We start from the raw sequence: 21,640 nt of genomic DNA, 5'->3' as shown, positions 1-21,640 counted from the left end.
GCATCTGACCTGCTAATATTTGCAGTCCTGGTCACTGACAGCATTAATATCTCCAACAGTATCCTGCTAAACACAGTTGCAATAGGGCTAGTCATCACTTTCTTGCCTGAGCAACCATTAATCAAGGAGACAGAGGATTTGTACCAAGACTTCATTCTCTGTGTGGGAGAACTTGATCTTCCTTGCTTTTCCCTTGCCAGGCATGTTGCTGTGTGGAAAAAGAGTATACAGTGTGAGTATGCCACTAAGAACTATGCATCAAAGTAGACTATCTACAGTGTAGCACCCATCCTGTAGAGTTGATTGGGACTGCTAATATGTGCACATAACAGTACGCCGTACTTGTGTTCACTACGACCTGGCACAGGCCCCTAAACAAACAAATCCAGCCCAATAATTTATCCGCACACCCCAGTTAACCATAAGCCTCCCTCCACAGTGTAGATTACAGTGGAGTGCACACAGTGTGCTGTCCAATGTGTGCTTTTCCGTAGGTAAGCCCCCAGTGTTATTCCCACTACTGTCTCCATCCTCAGAGTCACAGCTACTGACAGGAATAATAAGAGTGTCATCTCAAGCTTTCGTAGTAATCATCTCCTAGTGGGCAACCTCACCTGAGAAGTAAGGTATGTAAAACTATGTAAGTGCAGATGGCATTCCATGTTTGTGTCCTTGAATATTAATCCACAGTAGAACAATGCAACATACAAGTATGATTGCAGCACATATCAAGTGTGTTGGCACATGATGGATAATATGCATAAACATTTCCAGCATGACTGTTTAACATTGGCCTGTGCACTGGGCAACACTAACAAAACATCAGCTGACCTCATCTATTTTACAATGGCACATTAATGTACTAAAAAGGTATATGTGTCTAAGCATATCATAAAGTATTGTTGGCCTAATACTTTTAAATGCTGCATTTCGGAATTAGTCTTACATTGAGATTACTTGAGTGCAAGCTCTGTGCTTCCCCTTGGGTAATTTATCTTGTTGAAATATGTAACAGTCACTGCTAATTGTTCTACCTACATTACTACCACAAAGAATACTTCAGTTAACTATTGCAGCAAAGAAGTGTAAGGAAAATATTTCACTTATATTCAGCAGTTAGTATTTTGCTTCTGTCACAATTAATTAGCTTCCACAGCAGTCAGTGCTGTACATTCTCTTACATAGCTCAGTGAGCCTCTATGCAGCCGCTGGGATTTATATTTTTTCTGATTCAGCCCTCTGGCAATTATGTAAATGAGAGCTTAGCTCATGAATGTCTCTGATTTGCTAATGATTATGCAAATGAGGGTTCAGCTCATGAATGTCTCTGAATTGCTCACTCTACACATCATGCCTAGAGGCAGAGTCTTGTGTACAGGTTTATATGGTGTCATGCCCATGCCTAAGAACCACTGAACTACATTGAGCATATGTGGGCATCATGTTTTCAGAAATAAGTTCCATGCAATTCAGATTTTAAGCCTGCTAGGAATAGAGGTACTAAAGAGCACTGGCTCTATACTAGCTGAACTTCATGCATTTAAGCACAACTGTGGCTGCCATATTTCACACCTTCATTTCCCTTTTGAACATATTCACAATGGCATGGTCCATTCTGAACCCTGCTCCTGGCCATGTTACTAAATTGCTCTACATTGTGTGGCAGTTCTTGGAAAAGGAGATGTGTCACCTCAAGATACCAGCCATCATTCTGTAGTATGAAACCTGGAGTACAGCAATGGTTACTATTGGCACTAGCTCTTACGGGGCTCCTTGATGGTGCTCCCAAGAGAGCAAAATCTTCTTCTGCTTGCTTCCTATAGATCACTGGGGCTGTTTTCTTGGAGACTTCTGTGTGGGTTCTGAATATACAGTGGAAGGATGGCATTTCTTGTCATGGTTATTTGCCCAGATGGCATTCCCTGGACTGGTGAGTAGTGCAGACATATGTAGGCACCATCTAGAACTTCTTAGCCAGTGAAAAGAAGAGGTCAGAGTAAGGACACCTTAGGTGGACTGTAAGTGTGCCATATTTTTTCCTATCCTACCAGTGTAGACTGTACAGCAGTTGTATCTGTATTTTTTCCACAACTCATGAACCTGCAATGGAGAATTACCTGTAGTACCAGCAGAGGTTTTTCTGCCTTTTCAGGTACAGGGCTGAATGCTCCTGTTGTTTTATCATTGACTTAGAGATATAAATATTTCTTCCTCAGTATTGTTTTTGAAATACGTCACTCTTACAGCAAAACAGATGTAAACAGCTTAACTGTGGAGGAAATGTATTCAACTTTTTGTAACAGTTGATCGCCTGTCAGATGTTAAAGTCATAGGTTCATAGGCATTTTATGAGTAGAGGAAGAGTGGTATTCTCTGTGATACATATCTATCCCCCCAGTATGTTCCGTTAAAGTTGCAGAAGAGATTTAGATCTCTTGAGTGGGTGCTTATGCCCCCATATAATGAATGTGCAGTAGAGCTGACAGAAAAAGATCTGCTGAGGCTCTGTATGAAGGCAGAGACCACACCTCAGTAGTAACCTGAATGACACCAAGAACAGTGACAAGAGTTTGAAACAATCTGCATAGTTTTTATGATTTAGTCCCTTGAATTTCTTAGTAAGAAAGTATTGTGGCCATTTGAATTGTGTCAAATGCTTAGATTGGTATATACTGAAGAAGGTATTATAAGCAATGATTAGCCTGATAAGTGAGGAATACAGTGGAATCTCTGGACCTGGAAGACATACCATTAATAATAAGCTATTGAATGAAAAAGCACTTTCTTAAGTAGTGTTACATGGTGATTGAAGGACAAGTTGTTGTCTGCATAAGCTGCTAGGTCCTAACTATTGTATCAGTTTTCAGAAGTGTGTTGTCAATGTGATAGTTAAAAGGGACTTTTTGCTTGCTAAAAGATACTATTGTACATTTCTTGGCATTCCGTTTTAGTCCATGGTTTTTACACCAGCTATTAGTTTGGGAAAGGCCCTCCTGGATGATATTGGTGCCCCCTGAGAGTTTTTGATGGCACCAAGTTTACAGTCATATACAACTTTTACTTCTGAGAAGTAAATGCCAAAGAGGAGTCATCCAGGGACCGAACCCTGGGGTACATTACTTGTGACCGGACTTTTAGAGGAGGTAGAGCCACCCACCCTAATTCCCTGGGTTCTATTTGTAAGCCAATTTGCTGTCCAGTGAGTTACATAGAAATTAACATTCAGCAGGGGTAGTCTATCTATGATATCTAAGTGTGGGATGGTGTTGAATGCCTTTGTGAGGTCTGGGTATACATTGTGTACTGATTTGCCCTCATCCATTGCTTCAGTAACCTTCTTAAAGACATCAACCAGGTTAAAAATGATTAACAAATCTGAACTGGCATGGTTGAGTGTTTGTAGGTTATCTTTGTCCTTATTTATTAATTCCATAATGATCCTTTCCATAACCTTACAGATGAGACTAGTCAGACTTATAGGTGTATAATTTCTTGGGTTCATTGATGGCCCACTTTTGTGCAAGTAGATAACTGTCACTGACCTTCATTTATCAGGCACAAGCCTGTTTGGAGGCTGACACTGAAAGGTCTCTGTAGGGTGTCTGACAGCTCCTGTTCCAGGCTGGCCAGTACGCAGCTACGTCTGTTATCTGGCCCCATAGAAGCAGTGTCCTTGGCACTGGATATTATCTTGTGGACTTGTTCATGGACGATGTCAAGAGGGGGTGGTGGAGTGGATGTAGTTATGAGCAATGATAATGCATGAGAGGTAACAGGGATCAAAGTTTGAGCTAAATGTATCCACTGGTAGATTGGCTATGTCCTGTATATGATAACATTATTAGCTTTGCACAGTGCATTATTTCTAAGGTTTATAACAAAGTTAAAGAAGGCTTTGTAGTTGTCTTTTGGCTTAGTAGCAATTTTTACCCTATATCTGACTTATCTATTTATATTTGTTAAATGGGGTGTTATGGTCTGAGGGGGGCATAGGGGTTCCATTAGTTAGCCATGGTGTGATAAGGGGCCTTGTTAATTGTAAGTTGGATGTGGAGGAGTTTCAGATTGCTATCTGGTCTAACCAGTCTAGAGGTGAAGTGCTTTTTTTTTTTTTTTTTTTTTTACAAATATTGAGACACAGTTGCCTTTAATGTATTCATCTAGTATAGTGGGTCTGACCATGTGGTAGATGTTGAAACCCTGCACTGTTGGGGTGCACTCAATGGTCTTAAGCCAGGTCTCCATCCAGTTGCATAAATCAGTGCTATCCAGGGTAAGGAGTGCTTGTAGGGAGTGGAGTTTGTTTTTGTTAAGGCGCCTAGTATTAAACACCAACACCTTTATGTTGGCTGGATTATGTTTTGTTATGTTGAGGCTTTTGAGGCCTTTATAAAGGCATTATGGAGGTGGAAAACATTTTAATCCAATATATGAAAACATTGGGGTGATAGGTGCTGGCATTCCCTAGCAAAGCAATTAGGACTGTCTACCATCTCCTCCCAGACTGATATGTATTGGACCCCCATTGAATGGCACTAGAAGCCAAGCCAATTGTTGAAGTCAATAATTTTTTGCTCATGTTGCAACATCATTCTTGGTGATGGAAAAATGCTCTCCAAGACTAGGCTCATACCTGCCTCCCACACACATTCAGAGAACTCCATCATGTATCTCTTCATCTAGTCCAGGGAGGTATGTTCCAAGTCATTTATTCTAACGTGCACTATGACTCTGTCATATGTGCACATGTGATGCAAGGACTTGAGAGTCTGTGTGTTGTGCCATATCTTGGCACCTGACATGCAACTGACCATGGCTGTCTCCTTATACAGTCTTGTGAATGTGCATTACTGTGTTTCACAATACCATAGTTACCTATGCCTAGGATGCTGGATTGTGTGGAGTTTTGCCTTGTGGGCTTTTGAAATGAGCCCCTGTGACTCTTTGATGAATGTTTTAAGGTGGGTGCTGTCTGTGTTGTGTGGTTACTGAGGGTACTTGTTTCTTTGGTTAGATTTAGGAATCCTTTGTGGCTTAGGTAGGTTACTTTTAAGAGCATATTACCTCACACAAAATAACCTCTTCTCTTTATCTCAGTATAGCTTCCACCCTCACCACTGTACCTCTACCGATTTACTTAGTTTCACTAATACTGTAAACATAAATAGGAATGATGGAAATCTAGTGTTTGCCGGCTTCCTTGATTTAGGTGTTTGACACAGTCTCTCACTCTGTTCTTCACACATCTTACACAAACTTCATAACCTAAGACTCGACACCAATTTTATATCATGGTTTTGTAGCCATCTCCAAAACAGAGCTGAGGCTGTCAAGTGGCAAAAAGACATTTCATCCTTCCTCCCATTTCCAGTCAGTGTACCACAGGGATCAGTCTTGGGACACATTCTCTTTTAACATCTTCATCAGTGACCTACATAAAGCATGTGCATCCCTAGTCCAGTATGCAGACAGCACCACAGTTATCTGTATCACAAAAGACATCAACAGACTATAAGAATTTACCCAGGAGTCCATCGCATCTATAGAAACCTGGCTGACATCTGCCCTGCTATTCCTTAACCCAAATTTTGAAGCACTTAACATTTAATGTTAATGTATTAAAAAAAAAAAGAAAAAGTAAGGTTAGTTAGTTACAAGAGCATAAAGCAAGAAACCAGTGATTAGAGAGAAAGAGTTTTAGTTTATAATTAAAGAGAGGAGAGGAGAGTGTTTTGGTAGTTGATTCCATATTTTTACCCACTGTGTTTGTGTGTTTTATTTGCCTACTAAGTTATTTGTGATTTGAAGATATCAATGTATCAACATTTTTGCAGGGCTTTAGATTCTTCTTGTATTTACAATAAGGTAAGGGTAATAGGTTAGAGAATATGGGGGTGTTACTAGGTTGATAAAGGCAATTGGAAGGGATTTAAATTAAATTGTATTCAAATAAAGTAGTAAAGCCTAGCAGCAGCCAGCTTTCTTGTTTTGATGACAGTGATGGGTCCTAAAAGGAGAGTTGGTGGCATCTTGCAATATTATTATATGATGATCTAGTCATTGTTGTATTATGTTTGGAAAGTATATGGGTATAGTATGGGGGATACAATATAGAGATTAGTGAGTTCTGGGGCTATTGTGGTTCTAGTTGTTGGTGTCAGGGAAGGGTTTAATGCGAGAGGGAACCAAGTTTTTATTAGTAGATTTAATTTGGTAGTGGGGTCTGGAGATAGCGGTACCATCTTCAGATGTAAGTGTGAAATGGAGGGGGTGATAGGCCAGAGGCGGCTTGTTGTTTTGTCCAGATAGGATGTGGAAACCAGTTCATGGTAGGATGTTGAAGGAGAGGGACTTACGAAAAGAAGAGAGGATATATTATATTGTTACGATTATTGTTGATGCAGTTAAGATCCAAACTGATCCTATTTATACTTAAACAGCTTACAATCAACAAAACCTCCTTCCCAGTTACCTCAACCAACAAAACTAAAATTGAAGTTGTTACACATACTAAACTGCTTGGCATTTGTGTAGATGAGAACCTAAAATTTAACACACATATCCAAAATTCAGTGAAAAAATTACACCAAAAAATGCATTCTGTCTATAGAGCCATACCCTTCCTCTCAGACACTATAAGAAAACAAATTGTCTCTTTTCTTCACTTGTCTATTCTAAAGTCTTCTGCTCCAATCCTTAACAACGTCCAAGTGACCTCACTAAACAAACTTGAGCAGTGTTACTACAAAATAGCACAATTTGCTGCCAACCTTCCAAGCAGAACCCACCACTCTACCACCCTAAGGGAATTACAGTGACCGGAATTCCCACATTATCTAAGCTACTCACAACTTCCAGAAATCCATAATATTATGCATAAATCCAACAAATGTCCATCCATTTCCAACCTAATACAAATATATAACCCTTCGAGGCCATGACATTCATTCAATAAATAACTATTACATGTACCCAACCCCAACAATTCTGCTGCCAAATTACTACTCTCCTACCCCCTTGCTAAATCCTGAAACTCCATCCCACTAGAAATATGACAAGAACACTCCCTAAAATCATTTAAAAGTCAACTAAAGTCCTACCTACTCAGTTTGCAGCTCTGTACATGTGATGTTCCTGGATAATCTCCAAACCCTTACTGGCACCACTCTTATGTGACTGGCCATAATATAATCTCTTAATTATCTGGCTGTCTACAACTCTCCACTACTATGTCTATCTCCATTGTACCTCTACCAGCTCAGTACTACTTCATAATTTGTATCCATCTTCATTTTATAATTCCACAGTTCTTGTTCAACCAGATCTGTGTGATAAATATCAGGTCAATGTCCTGCACCAAGTCAGAGATACTACCTGGCTTGCTCTGGGTCAAACTGACATTAAAATTAATAACGCCTAGGGGAAACCAGTGGAGCTCAAGTCCCTAGTGCCTGACCCAGGTGAATGTTGGGAGCACTGGTTACCTCACTTAGAACAGTTACCTTGTTCAACTGATGCGTCATCCAAGGTCAGCAATTGATCATTGAAACAGCTAGGGCATTACAGTGACCCAAGTCTGCCGTACTATAAAATCTTCTGCATTTATCCCTTGTTGTTTCAGTGTATTGTATCTATAGCAGAAATGCAGTGCATTAGTTAGAGGTTTCTGTTCACACAGAGGATGGAACACAAGCAGAATTTTATGAGAATATGACTGTAATATGGATGAATTAATAGTTAAAGAAGTATCCTGCAATTAAGATAACATCTACTTGAATCACCTATAAAAGGCAGATAACTCTGCAACAAAACTTACCTTTTGAGCCTTAACAATGACTAAGGTTTATTAATGTTTCCAGCTTATCAAAATCAAGTACTCGGTGCTAATCTAATTAAAGTAATGGAGTAGGAATAATGCGTAAAGCTAAATCCAAAGAATGATCAGGCAATCAGGGGGATCCTTTACCACCTGTTTACAACCAGTCTTGGAATTGAGAAGACCAAGCCAGATAACTGATGAGACCACAGGCTTCAAGTCTCCTAAACTAGAAGCAGACAGAAGCTCAAAATCCAGAACCTTAATGACCTGATAGTCAAATAAACAGGGGATCAAACAAAATTAAAGTCCTCAAAACTCTGTAAAGGTCATAAGTAGGTAGAACTTGGCTAGGCTTGTAAGGGTCCTCAAGCCATTACTCTAGCAATTTCATATGATTCTATGATCCTGTATGTGGTAAGCATCAAAAAATATGTAGCCGAGTAATAACAGACCAGTAACAATGTAGGAAGTGGAAGCAGTACAGCCATTCAGGATTAAAAACCAAGGGAAGACGACAGCCCCAGGAAACATTAGAAAACTCCAAGTAATGCATCAAATATGGGACAGGCACATTTAGCACATTTTTATTACAACCACCTTTGTGTTTGAGTGCCAGTAAGGCTTTTGTGATGTGGCATTTGTGCCATTTACCTGTTGCATCTGGTTTGCTCTGGGGGGGGTAAATGTTTTTTACTGTTCCACCATAAGCAGATTCTACTATGTGCACTGAGGGCACTTGGGGTGCAGCAGTGATGGAAAAAATGTGAATCATTACTAGGTGAACATTTTTCCCAAATAGTAAGCACATCCCTTACTAATACCGTACTTTAGTTACAAAAACAAATTCTTTCCTAACATCAACAAATTCCTCAAGCCATCACTTAGGCAGTGGAGAACTAAAAATTTAAAAAGCCTTGTATGGTTCACAAGATAAAGCACATGTCTATGGAAAAAAAAAGGTATTGCAATAGAAAACAGAGAACAATTCATTCTGTTAAGGGATCTAGCCAAAAATACTAACAGATGATGCAATCCTAATTTCCTAAAGGACTATCAAGCCTTACTCCCACACAACCGAAAGTAATACTGAAGCTTAGCTATCCAAATAGGTGGCTGAAACCCTAAAAGAATTGAATTACATGATAGAATATTCACAGCTTCAGGTTGCTTATCCAAACACGAGTTTCTTAAAAAAAAATCACCTTAGTTCTTGCCCCAGAGGCAGCATGACTAAACTCAAGCAATATCCTAGCAGGATCAGCAGTAGACCGTCTCCCTTTCTGTTTCAAAAAAATACAATTAAAATCTTGTAGACAAAACCCTTTTGATTCCCTGGTAGGAACTGATGGATTACACCCCACCCCTGATTTATCTTACTCTGACAAAATTGCATCCTTCAGCTTGTAACACATGTATGCAACATCTGCCTACGTAAAAGTGTTGTACCTGTAGAGTGAAAAACAGCAATAGTTAAACATATCCTCATGGCATTTAAACCCTCAAAAGCCAATGCTTTTTGGCAAATTTCCATTACGTCAGCCCATGGAAATGTCTTTGAAAAATGTACATACACCCGGCTCGTAAACTATATCCAGTCATACAGCATTCTGTTGCAGAACCAACATAGCTTCTTAGCTGGCGAAAGTGGTGGAACTGTTCTTTTACACTCTACACAGAACATGATCAAATGACAGTCAGAGACCTCACAAAGGCCTTTCATTTAGTTGACTACCCCCTCTCAATGAATTACATGCATTTGGCTGGTATTAGAAGCCAGGCATTTAAATGGTTTATGCCATCTTAACAGACAAACAAACATATCGAAATACATATTGATTCTTCTTTATCTCCATCAGCTCTACTTCTCAAAGGTATCACCCGGAGATCAGTACAGTCCATATTACTTCCTCTATTCATTAACAGAGTACCACAGACCTCCCCTTCCTTCCCATAATTCTTTATGTTGATGACATGGTCATTTACAAATAAAGACTATCTCCAAATAAAGTGAAAAGTAGCCTAGAGTAAGACCTTGCCATGCTGTCTGAATGCAGCTATCATTCTCATCATGAAAAATTCAAGGCATAGTTATTTGTCACACCAAGCCAAAAGGGGGTCCTCCCGCCACAAATCAAAGTGCACTTCTGATCATCATGTCTGCCTCAAAAATGAACTTAACAACCATCATCATTATCAAATCCCTTTTGCCAATTTTCTGTGTTGGGCTGGGGTGTCATGTCAGTTGTTGCCATGTGTCTCTCTCAATTCAGTGCCTGTCTGTTACCATCTTTGACAGTAATGCCTGACTGTTGCACGTCTTCTCTCACAAAATCCATACACTTCTTTGGTCATGTCTCACACAGTCCATACATTTCTTTGCTGAATACCCATAGTTCCTTTAGCCTTCTTTCCCTCTTTCCCCAATCTTCTTCACCAGACTGTCTTTTGCTTTCTTGCACATGCCACTGAACCACAGTAACCTGTTCTGTTTGACCATTTCTGCAGTTGAAGCTACTTGGGCTTCCATTCTGACATCTTTATTACTTTGTCTGTCCCACAGTGTGCATCCTACCACCCATCTCAGGCACTTCATCTCCATCATCTTGAGCTTCGTCAACTGCTGTCCCTTCACTGCCTTGGTGTTTGTCCTATGCAGCAGTACTGGCTGCCCCACTGTTTTGGACACCTTATTTTTCAGCTTGTTTGGCATTCTTCTGTCACATACTGCCCCAATGCTCTGTATCAGGTAACGGCAGCCCCTCTGATTCTAGATTTGACCTCCTTATTCAGTCTTTTCTTCTCTTCAACCACCCATCCTAGATACTTGAAGCTCTTAACTTGTTCACTGTTTTCCTTTCTGTCTCAATTCTCAGCTACTTCAGATTTCCTCCATTTGCTGCCATTACAACTGTTTTATCTATACACAGTTTCATGCTGGCTGCCTTCAGTTCTGCATTCTATCCCCCTATCCATTGCTGAAGTTCTTGTTCAGAGTTACCTTGTAATGCCACTTCATTTGCATACAGCAACTTTGTTGATCTGTCCCCTTTGACATGTACTAACGGAGTCCATCACCAGCATGAACAGCAGTGGGCACAGAACTGAACTCTGATGCAAACCCTGCACTGTTCATACCTGTGCCCTCGTGTCCTTGTACTGGCACTAATTCTAGCAATGTTTCTGCGACTTCAAACCATTGGACTAATTCTACCAATGTTTCTGGGACTTGAACTATTGCAGAACTGCCCAAATCAGCTTTCTTGAGACATTGTCATATACTTCCTCCAAGATTAGGAATGCCCAGTTGGTCTCTTTCCTCATCTCTAGCTTCTTCTCAACTGTCTGTCTCACTGCAGATATGAGGGCAGTTGTGCTGCATGCTGATTCGAATCGAAACTGCTCATCTCCCATCTTACTTTCTATTACCCTGCGTACTCGTTTATCAACTGCCCTCTCCAGAACATTCATGCAGTATGATAAGAGTTTGATATCTGTATACTACCCACAGTTGTGAATGTTCCCTTTGTTCTTGTACGCTGGTACTTGTATGCTTATTTTTCCATCATTTGGAAAACACTTTTTACTCCATACTGTTATGAGTACCCTGAGGGGCAAAGTTTTTACATTTTTTAAACACCTTTATTGAATTATCACTTAAGACACTGGCAAACATACATTTATGTAAAAGAAAACAAGCTATGTTAACAGTTATAAATATTATATATTATATTATATATCACATATATTCTTTTATATGATTATCATCAAGCCAGCATTACATAAATGGATAAATTCCTGCGTTCCCGTAAACCTCACCCCTCCTCCAAAACATTTTTCTACATGAATTGTTTGCACAGTTTCCAATTTTTTTCTGTGTAATTTGCTCCTACCCTTTTCTAAACATCCCATTTCCAGTTCTTTTATCTCTATTACAATATTAACTACTTCAAATACAGTTGGTTTAGACCTTGATTTCCATTTTCTAGTAATTACTTTTTCGGCAGCTGCCAGAATTAAACTTAACAGGGCCTTACTATGTCTAGGTAATCCATATCCTGTATCCCACATCAGTGCACTCCCAAAACACATGTTCCCAATTACCTTTTTCTTCCCCATCACACTTTCAACATTTGCCATTCACCTGAGAAAAAATTCTTTGTACTCTGCTTGGGGTATAAAAATACATATGCAACCACTTCTAAGCAAACATTTTTTATATTCTAGATTTTGTTAGATATTTGGGAGCCATACATTCGTCCTCTCATTTTTTTCCTTGTGAAATGTTTATTCAGTCTTTCTTCCCAATCTTTTCTAGGGTGATTGAACACCTAAACATCGATCTTCTAATATCGAACTGCACAATGTCAAACATCCCAGGGAAACACGTGCCTCGGCCACAACACACAAAACATTACTTTACATCTAAATTAAGTGGGGGGCTTCGCCTCTCACCCCCCCCGATATGGGGGGCTGTGCCCCCCACACCCCCCTAACTAAATATACCAACTCCGAGATCGCTGAACAGTAGGGAAATAGCAAACTTCAGTGAACGGCCAAGGGAAATCTGCATTAATTCGGCCGTTCGATGTTTTTTGCTTTCAATATTAGAAGATAAATATTTAGGTGTTCGATCACCTAAACATTTGGTCTTCATTTGCTCACTCAACTGAGTGCAGTGAGATCATATTCTGATTTCAGGCACTCCTACTGTGTACAAAGAGAGCATCTGGGAAATAGAAAAAAAAAATTAAGCTTATTTCCTGCCTTTCTTGTTAAGTGGTACAGACTATTTGTAGGCTTCTGAGCCCCCAAGCCCTTCTGTGTTTGAGGGAAGCCTTCTAGCTTGTTTTTTTCTTATAACTAGCCAGTTTTCTAGTTTCAGCACTCAAATCTGTTTCTTTGATCTCAGCACTTGTTCAGAAAAAAAAAAAAAATTTTTCATCTGCTTTTACTGTACTTGTGTTTTTACCTACTTCTTTTTACTTTTGCATCATCTTAAAATACTCAATTGTATTTATTACTGCTTGGTGTAACTCATTCTAAGCCTTTTGGTTTAAACACTTGGGCTTCGGACCAGTTAGTTGTTTTGCACTGAGAGGGTTTGTGGTCTGCACTGTTGTGGCAGAACAGGTAGCTTACATCCTTCTAGGTTGAGAACTGCTGATTGAGGGCTCAGTGTCTGTTATTCTAAAAGTGTATTAATTCTGGTTTAAGCACTTGGGCTTTCAAGCCAGTTATTTTACATTAAGAGGGTTCCTGGTCTGCACTCTTGTGGGAGGAGAGGCTGGACTCTGCCCTTCTGAGCTGGGAATTTCTGGTTAAAGGCTTATAGTGCATGCATATCTGAACTGTTTCTTACTGAAGTTGGAGTGCCTTGTTTGCTGTGGCATAGACTGGATTCGGGCCTGCTGGATCTAGCTTTGTTTGTGTAACTTGAGCACTAATCCAGACATTCTCTAAAGTATTCAATAGTATTTATTACTGCTTGGTTATAACTTGATTAAAGTGTAGCTATCATTCAAGTCTTTTGGATTAAGCACTTGGGCTTCAGACCAGTTGTTTTACATTAGGAAGGTTTGTGGCAAGCACTGTGGTGGCAGGACAGGTAGCTTTCATCCTTCTAAGTTGGGAACTGCTGATTGAGAGCCCAGTGTCCAAGTGTATTAGTTCTGGTTTAGGCACTTGGGCTTCAGGCCAGTTATTTTACATTAAGAAGGTTCGTGGTCTGCACTCTTGTGGGAGAAGAGGCTGGACTCTGCCCTTCTGAGCTGGGAATTTCTGGTTAAAGGTTTATAGTGCCTGAATATTTGAACTGTATCTTACTGAAATTGGTTCACCTTGTTTGCTCTAGCATAGACTAGATCCAGGCCTGCTGAATCTAGCTTTGTTTATATGCTTGTTATTTCCCTGGAAGCTAATTCCACCTAATACGCAACTTCTCAGTGCTTCTGTGGATCACTAGTGATATCTGCATTGCTTACTGTACTTATTTCCTTGTTTCACTTGAAAGAAAGTTACTGTTTGTCGTTTTGCATTTAGTTACTTGTAACACATTGCACTCAAGTTACCTGGCACTTGCTCACTAAAGCAATTATATAAGTCAGCACTAAAAATTAAAAGCACTACACCCTCACTCCCCACTGGCCCTTGTTTTCAATTAAGGAATTCCCAATATTATTCTAGCATGTCCAAAGGTCAGTTGTCAATCTTCTCTCCGGTCCAGCTGGTGAATCTGGGAATCTTGAGGCAATGTTATAACTGCCTCATGTACACAGACAACCCTCTCCTCCTCCCACATAACACAAATACTTGCGAGAGATGCAGCTATTTAGCCAAACTGGAGGCTGAGCTCTCTCAACTCAGGACTGGCAAGACCAGACAGGAGGAGAAGGCAACTACACACACCACAAAACCAGCCTCACATAATGCTACCACTCCACTGAATCAAACACATAAACACACAAAGACATACTGGAGGCTCTGAGTAAAATTTACCTAAACAGCAGAGGCCTCCAAAGCAGACACCCAAACAACTGCTACCTCAAGACACCCCACAAGCAACACATAAACCACAAAAGCAGTGTGCAAAGCAGTCACAGCCCTTAAGGCCAAATACAACACCAAACATACTTGTCATAGGTGACTCCATAGTCAGACACACTGACGTCCCACTCACCAGGCTGAACAAGGAGAGGGTCACAGTAAGCTGCCTATCGGGCGCTAGAATCCGCCACATAACACAAGCACTCGGGTCACTCCACGGCAAGTACAAATATGACACAGTCATTGTCCATGTTGGTGTGCCTGGACTACATGAAAAGAGACATAGAGGAGCTCTCTGATTATGTAGCCCAGGCAGGTATGACCTAACCCTGAGCAGTATCCTTCCTTCACCAAGAATGATGCCACAATATAGAGACAAGATGATCAGCTTTAACAATTGGCTTAATGTCTGGTGTCATTCAAAGGGGATCCAGTGTCTGTCTGCCTGGGATGACATGCTTGACAAGCCACGCCGGCTTGCACCTGTCACCCTGGGATTCCGGATATTGGCTAAGGCTCTTGCCACCCCATAGTGCCTTTTAGGCAAGGCTCAAATTCTAAACCTACCACCCTAGAAAACAAAAATGGGAAGAAACTGAGAGTAATGCTGCTCAATGCCAGAAGTCTAAATCTCAAAATGCATGCACTCGAGGCCCTTCTCAGTATGGAGAACATCGATGTCTGTGCTGTAACTGAAACCTGGTTCAAGGCTCCTGAGAGCACCCGGCACTATTAGGTTTTACCTCATATCATGCGCCCCAAAACCCGGACCACACCACAAAAGGAGGGGTGTATCCATATTCATAAAGGATACCCACACCTCCAGGTTGGTGCAACGCACGAAGCTCGGAAACCATCCTGGTGCAACTAACCATAGGCAAAACTGCTCTACAAATTGTAGCATGCTACAGGCCACCCTCTCAAACTCAGGAACCCCACACAGTCTTCCTGAAGACACTGGAGGGTATAAATGTATCTCCAAACACCATCATATTGGGTGACATCAACTACCCGAATATAGACTGGGAACATTACTCAAGCCCTAACTTTCTGGTTCCTGGAGTTCATAAATTCAAATGCCATGGAACAGCTAGTCACTGTTCCCACGAGAGGAGAAAATATATTAGATCTCATTGTCACAAACATGGGGACAAAATGCTCCACACCGGAAGTATATCCCTCACTGGTGAGATCTGATCATAAACTAATCTCACTGGAAATCCACATCCGCCCCCACCCCAAACAAAAAGACCATAGTGAAGAACTTCTCTAAAGCAAACTTCACACTACTCAAGACTGGTGTGGTATCCTTCAAGGCCCCTGAGCCAGTGGAAACCACAACCCAAGCTGCGGAAGCCCTTACAAATGCCTTCTATGAACACCTCCAGGACTGCATGGATCAGGCAATCCCAAATAAAACCAAGACTCTTTCCACAAAGGGCAAACGTCCAGTCTGGTGGACCCCAGCCATTAACAAACTTTACAATAAGAGGAGAAAGCTATTACATGATAGAACAAAATCCATAAAAGGGAAGTCACCCTGATCATTATTAGTAAAAATACGAGCACTCATAAAATCAACTAAGGCCAATTTTGAGAGAAAAATTGCCATGGATTCAAAGGACAATCATAAGGCCTTTTTCAGCTATGTTAGGAACCTGGGTGGAAACTCCCAGATATGCTCAGAATTAGTCCAAAATGATACAAAATCACTGAACCCACAGACATTGCCAACATACTGGCAGACAGGTTCAGTGCAAACTTCACCCCTCTCCCCTAAAGGAGAGATAACTATCCCAGCCGAGTGTAGCCTCCCGGACATCTCAAATGCGCAGGTGAAAGCTGCACTCTCTAAAGCTAAAAACACAGCATCAATGGGACCAGATGGTGTCCCCGGCTGTGTGCTACATGAGCTAAATGAGGAATTAAACCCGCACATAAGGCAGCTGTTTAATCTCAGCCTTACCACAGGATACGTGCCCAAGGAGTGGCTGTAGTCCCACTCCACAAAGGCGGACCCTGGTAATTACCGCCCCATAAGCTTAACAAGTCTAGTCTGCAAAGCTATGGAGAGGATCATAATGGAGCTCATAAACAAAGATATAGGGGACTTGCAGACATTGGACCCAACCCAGTTTGGCTTTGTCAAGGGAAGATCATGCCTTTTGAACTTGGTTGACTTCTTCGAAACAGTCACCAAGGCCATTGATGAGGCAAGGCAGTCCATACAGCCTACCTTGACCTTGCAAGCTTTCGAGCTTTCGACACAATACCCCACTCGGGTATTGTAGAAAAACTTACCAGCTTAAATGTAAACCCATATGTCACAAGATGGGTTGCAAACTGGCTTAAGGACAGAACCCACAGGGTTAGAGTTGTTGGCGCTGTGTCAGACTCCAAGCCGGTCACAAGTGGTGTCCCACAGGCTCGGTCCTTGGCCCCTATTGTTTGGCATCTACTTCTCAGAAGTACAGGCCAACATAGGAGGACTTTAGCTGACAAAGTTTGCAGACGACTGCAAACTGGGCGCCATAGTGGAAAGTGCATCAGACACGGATATCCTTCAGAAGGGACTCACGGAAACAGATAGCTGGTGCCAGAGCCATGGCCTGAAGTTAAACGCCAAAAATGTATAGTCATACCCTTCGGGAAAAACAAGGTAACCCCAAGCTACCATATAGGTGGCAATCCACTAAGCACAGAAGAGGTTATCAGGGACCTGGGGACCCAGGTTGACAGTGGCCTTTCTTTTGACACTCACATTGCTAAAGTGGTTAGAAAGACCTTCTACATTGCCCACCTGATCATGAAGGATTCACATCCAGATCTAGTGAGGTTATTGTTCCCTGTACTCTTCACTTATCAGACCAATGATCGAGTACAATGCCCCATTCGGGATGTATCTCACCCGACATCTGCAGCAATTGGAGAGACCCCAAAAGTTCCTCACCAAAAGGATAAAGGGACTCCAAAATCTGTCATATGCTGCCAGATTGAAGAAACTCCAGCTCTATTCAGTCGCATACCGTCTGCTCAGAGGTGACATGTGCCTGACATACAAGGCCATGTCCAACCCGAATTAATGGACATGCTCCACCTCAAAAATCCAAATCCACCAAAACCACTAGAGCGACTTAAACCTTAGCACGGATATAAATAGGACGTGCAAGAGGGATAGATTTATCACTCAGAGACTCCCTATGCTGTGGAATAAAATCCCGGTCCATGTGAGGCAGAGCACCTCGCTGACTCTGTTCAAGAGAAATCTAGACCTGTGGATGGGAGATCGTAGGTTTACCCCGGGAATCATCTCTGTGTCACTGCTGGACAGAGGCACAACAAACTAATGGGCACAGTATTTTTTCATATAAGGGGTGGCGTAAGCCACAAAAATTTGGGCTAGGCTTATAAATGCCTTAGGGCAGATAGCCTAGTATAAACCTATGAACCTAATATAGACCCTCTTTTCTAACCTCCTCTGCTTGATTCTTATAGTTATTCTACAACTTAAAACTCTACCAGAGCAGCTCTATCATTTAGGATTCCCCTATCGCTTTCCCTTTGTCTATATTCTGATAGCAATCCCTGACATGGAAGTTGTTATTCTCTAGCCTGCAATCCAAATGTCTTCTTGGCCTCTTCACATTTTATTACCTTTCCATTACCTGTTATTTGCTCTAAGCACCTTGGTTCCTTTGCCAGTTTTCTCCAGTAAATTTCACTCCCCACTTGCCTATTCTCTGTACCTTATTTGCAGTCATCCCTATCAGCAGTATCTCCTTTCTCCATTCTCGTTTTGGCTTAGTTCTTTGAATACTTTCTGCTGCTTTATGAATGTACTATTCTGTATGGCTATTGTTATTCTCAAGGATCTGCATCCAAAATTGCACTCTCTTATTTCTTGAATTCCTCCTCTGCTTCATCATTATCATCCCTTTCCACTTTGAGTTATACCTTTCTGCTTGTTTTATGTACATCAGCCTTAACTGTGTAACTGTAAAATATCCCTTTAAATCAGGTAATCTAAACCACCTTATTCTATTGGAAGGATCAACGTATCCCACTTGACACTTGCCCTCTTCCCCTTCCAGATAAAATCCTTCAACTCATTATTACTAACTGTCCAAAACTTTTCCTCAAGTTGAAAAAACTATGTCTGACCTGTATATAAAAGTAAAGGGACTGAGAACATTTTCACTTCTCATATCTTGCTATGCATATCCATAAAAAGAGTTTCCAGTTTCTTAGTTTTGGTATTATCCTTTGTGTAGACTCTTGCCACATATCCTTAGCTGTCATAACAGAATTCCTTTTAACCCATACTCCTATATTTTTCATTTTATTATATCCCCATAAATGTGGGTATTGCTGAAACAATTGATGTGTGGGTGCATACTTTACAGCTATAGCCTTTGTTTTGTATTCATTAATTTTATATCCTGAAAAGACTTCAAATTTGTCTCAGAATGTTCCACAACACTCAGATGCCATTTCTGGTTTTATCAGGTACAGAATAATATTATCTACAAATAAGGCCAAATTTCTTGATTAACATACCAGTTACATCTTTGCAGATGTCTCTAAGGGGAAAGTGGACAGCCCTCTCTGGTCCCTCTGTTCAGTCACAACTTATCAGAGAGGAAACCTCCCACTTTAATTTTTGCCTCAGATCCCTAATATGTCCTCCTAATTAACCTTATTATTAAATCAGGAAATGCAAATGCTTCCATTGCCGTACTTCTAGCTTACTCAATTCATCCAACATCTTGATCATATCTGCTGTGATCTCATCTGAGTCTGCTGCTTTCCCTGACTTCATTTTCCTTACGGCTGCTCTTACGTCTTCTAGAGTGGGCCCTTTTCTTCTTTCAGCATAGCTGTGTCTTAAGCAGAACAAATTCTATGGGATTTTCTTCATTTAGAAGCTGATGGAAGTACTCCTTCCATCTGAGTTTGATGTCCTGTGGATTGGTAAGCAGGCTGTTGCTGGAATCTGATATGAATGGTGCCTGAAGAGTATCTTTTTTATCTTTCTGTCTTTGCCTTGCTAATGATAGACTTTCATGTGCCATCTCCTGAATCACTTTCCAGTAGATGGTAGAGTGATTCTTATGCTTTCTTCTTCTCTATTGCCAACAGCTCTCTTAGCCTGTTTCTCAGCCAACCAGTTTTCCTTCTTATCCTGGTCTTCTTTTCTGTCTCCCACTTTTTCCTGCAATCCTCCTTTCTTTTGATATATTCCTTGACTTCTGCATTCCACCACCAGTTTTCTTTAAGTACATTGTTTTCATACTTGACTCAGTCACATATTTGTTCTATGGTCCTCACACATGCTGTTTTAAGGTGTTACCATTCTTCTTCAACTCCACTTATTTCCTCTTCCTCTGAGGTACTAAAGTCATGAGTATTTCCTTGAACTTTTGAAGTTTTTCTCCATTGAACCTCCAGGTCTTCAGCCTGGTTTATGTTGATCTTAATGCCTTCTTTGACCACTTCTTGCAACTGATTGTATGCTGTCGGCCAACTGTTTCACTGGGATGACTTTGCAATCACTGATTCTACCCTATTGCCCCTTCCTTACTAGGAAGAAGTCAACTCGAGTTGCCTGTTGGCCACTCTTGTTTGTGGTCTTCTGACTGTCTTGCTGAACCATGTGTTGGCCACTAACTATCCTACAAAGTTCCTCAAATAATAGTATGTTCAGGTTTATAACTCAGTCACTTCAAAGTGAACATCATTGCCTTACTCTTTCAAAGGTTAAATGACTCCCAGTCAAACAACAAAGATCTGTATTCCTGATACCATTTCTTATATATAAACTTGTCAACATAAACTCTTTCTACTTCATTGATAGAAGACTTTCAGAAAAATCCACCCATTACTGTAACGGATTCATCCCTCCTTCTGAACACTTCTTAACAAACTGCATTCAGCATAGCATTAGCTTTCATACTACCTCCTAAAATATGTGAAACACTCATAGGTTCATAGGTAGGTACTAGGCTATTGGCCCTAGGGCCTATATAAGCCTAGCCAAAAAGGTACCCTGGCTTTCGCCACCCAAGAAAATTATTTTCCTGTGCCCCAGTCGAGCAGAGCCACAGAAGTGATCCCCGGGGTGAATTTCCTATTTCCCATCCAATCATCAAGATTTTTCTTGAAGAGTGCCAATGAGGAGCTCTGTTTGACATAGATAGGTAGTCTGTTCCAGAGTATGGGAAGTCTCTGGGACAAGAATCTATCCCACCAGCATGTCCTGTTTATTGTGGTGACAAGGTTTAGGTCCCTAGAGCGTGTAGTTTGGAGGGATTGGGATTTCTTTAAGTGGAGCATGTCCAACATCTCTGGGTTTGACATAGCTTTGTATGTTAGGCAGAGACTGCCACTGAGTAGGCGATATACGACGGAGTAAAGCTGGAGTTTTTTTAGACAGTCTGCGTAGGTTATCTGTTTGAGGCCAGTAATCCTCTTTGTGAGGCATTTCTGTGGCCTCTCCAGTTGTTGTAGATGTCTTGTAAGGTACATACCAAAAGGGGCGCTGTATTCTATAATGGTTCTAATGAGTGATGAGTAGAGGGGAGCAATGACCTCTTTTTTTCTGGATGAGAAACCTTTTGTGATGAGGTGTGCCACGTAGAAGGATTTCCTGACCACTGTGGCAATGTGATTATCAAAGGAGAGACTACTGTCCACCTGTGTCCCAAGGTCTCTTATCACACTTTGGGTGTTAAGTAGACTACCACCTATGTGGTAGTTCATGGGCACAGAGTTTTTACCAAAGGGGATGACAATGCACTTTTTGGCATTGAGCTTCAGGCCATGGCTTTGACACCAGGCATCTGTCTCAGTGAGGCACTTTTGTAGGATGTCCACATCGTTAGGAGTTTCAATTATGGCTCTCAGTTTGCAGTCATCTGCAAACTTTGTTAGCCAAAGACCTTCTGTGTTAGCCTGTACCAAGCAGGAGAGGACCCAGGACTGAACCCTGTGGTACTCCACTTGTGACTGGTCTGAAGTCAGATTTGGATTTTGCTACTTTCACAGTGTGAGTTCTGTCCGTGAGCCAGTTGGCAACCCATCTTGTGACATAGGGATTTATACCTAGTTTAGTGAGTTTATCTAGAATTCCAGAGTGGGGGATGGTATCAAAAGCCTTGGCGAGATCTAGATAGGCTGTGTGAACCACCTTACCCTCATCTATGGCTTTGGTGACTGCTTCAAAGAAGTCTATCAGGTTTAGGAGACATGATCTGCCTTTTACAAACCTGAACTGGGTGG

At 41.2% G+C, this 21,640-nt stretch overlaps 1 protein-coding gene across 1 annotated transcript in view; it reads left to right on the top strand.

Moving 5' to 3' along the window:
• Positions 1-21,640, top strand: part of CLYBL (citramalyl-CoA lyase) — a 2,235,763-nt gene that overhangs the window by 1,943,239 nt on the left and 270,884 nt on the right. The gene's annotated exons all lie outside the window — the stretch shown is intronic.

This window comes from Protopterus annectens, chromosome 5.part0, assembly GCF_019279795.1.
Source record: "Protopterus annectens isolate FY-2018-M chromosome 5.part0, PAN1.0, whole genome shotgun sequence".
Taxonomy (NCBI): Eukaryota; Metazoa; Chordata; order Ceratodontiformes; family Protopteridae; genus Protopterus; species Protopterus annectens.
This window is presented reverse-complemented; position numbering and strand designations above follow the sequence as displayed.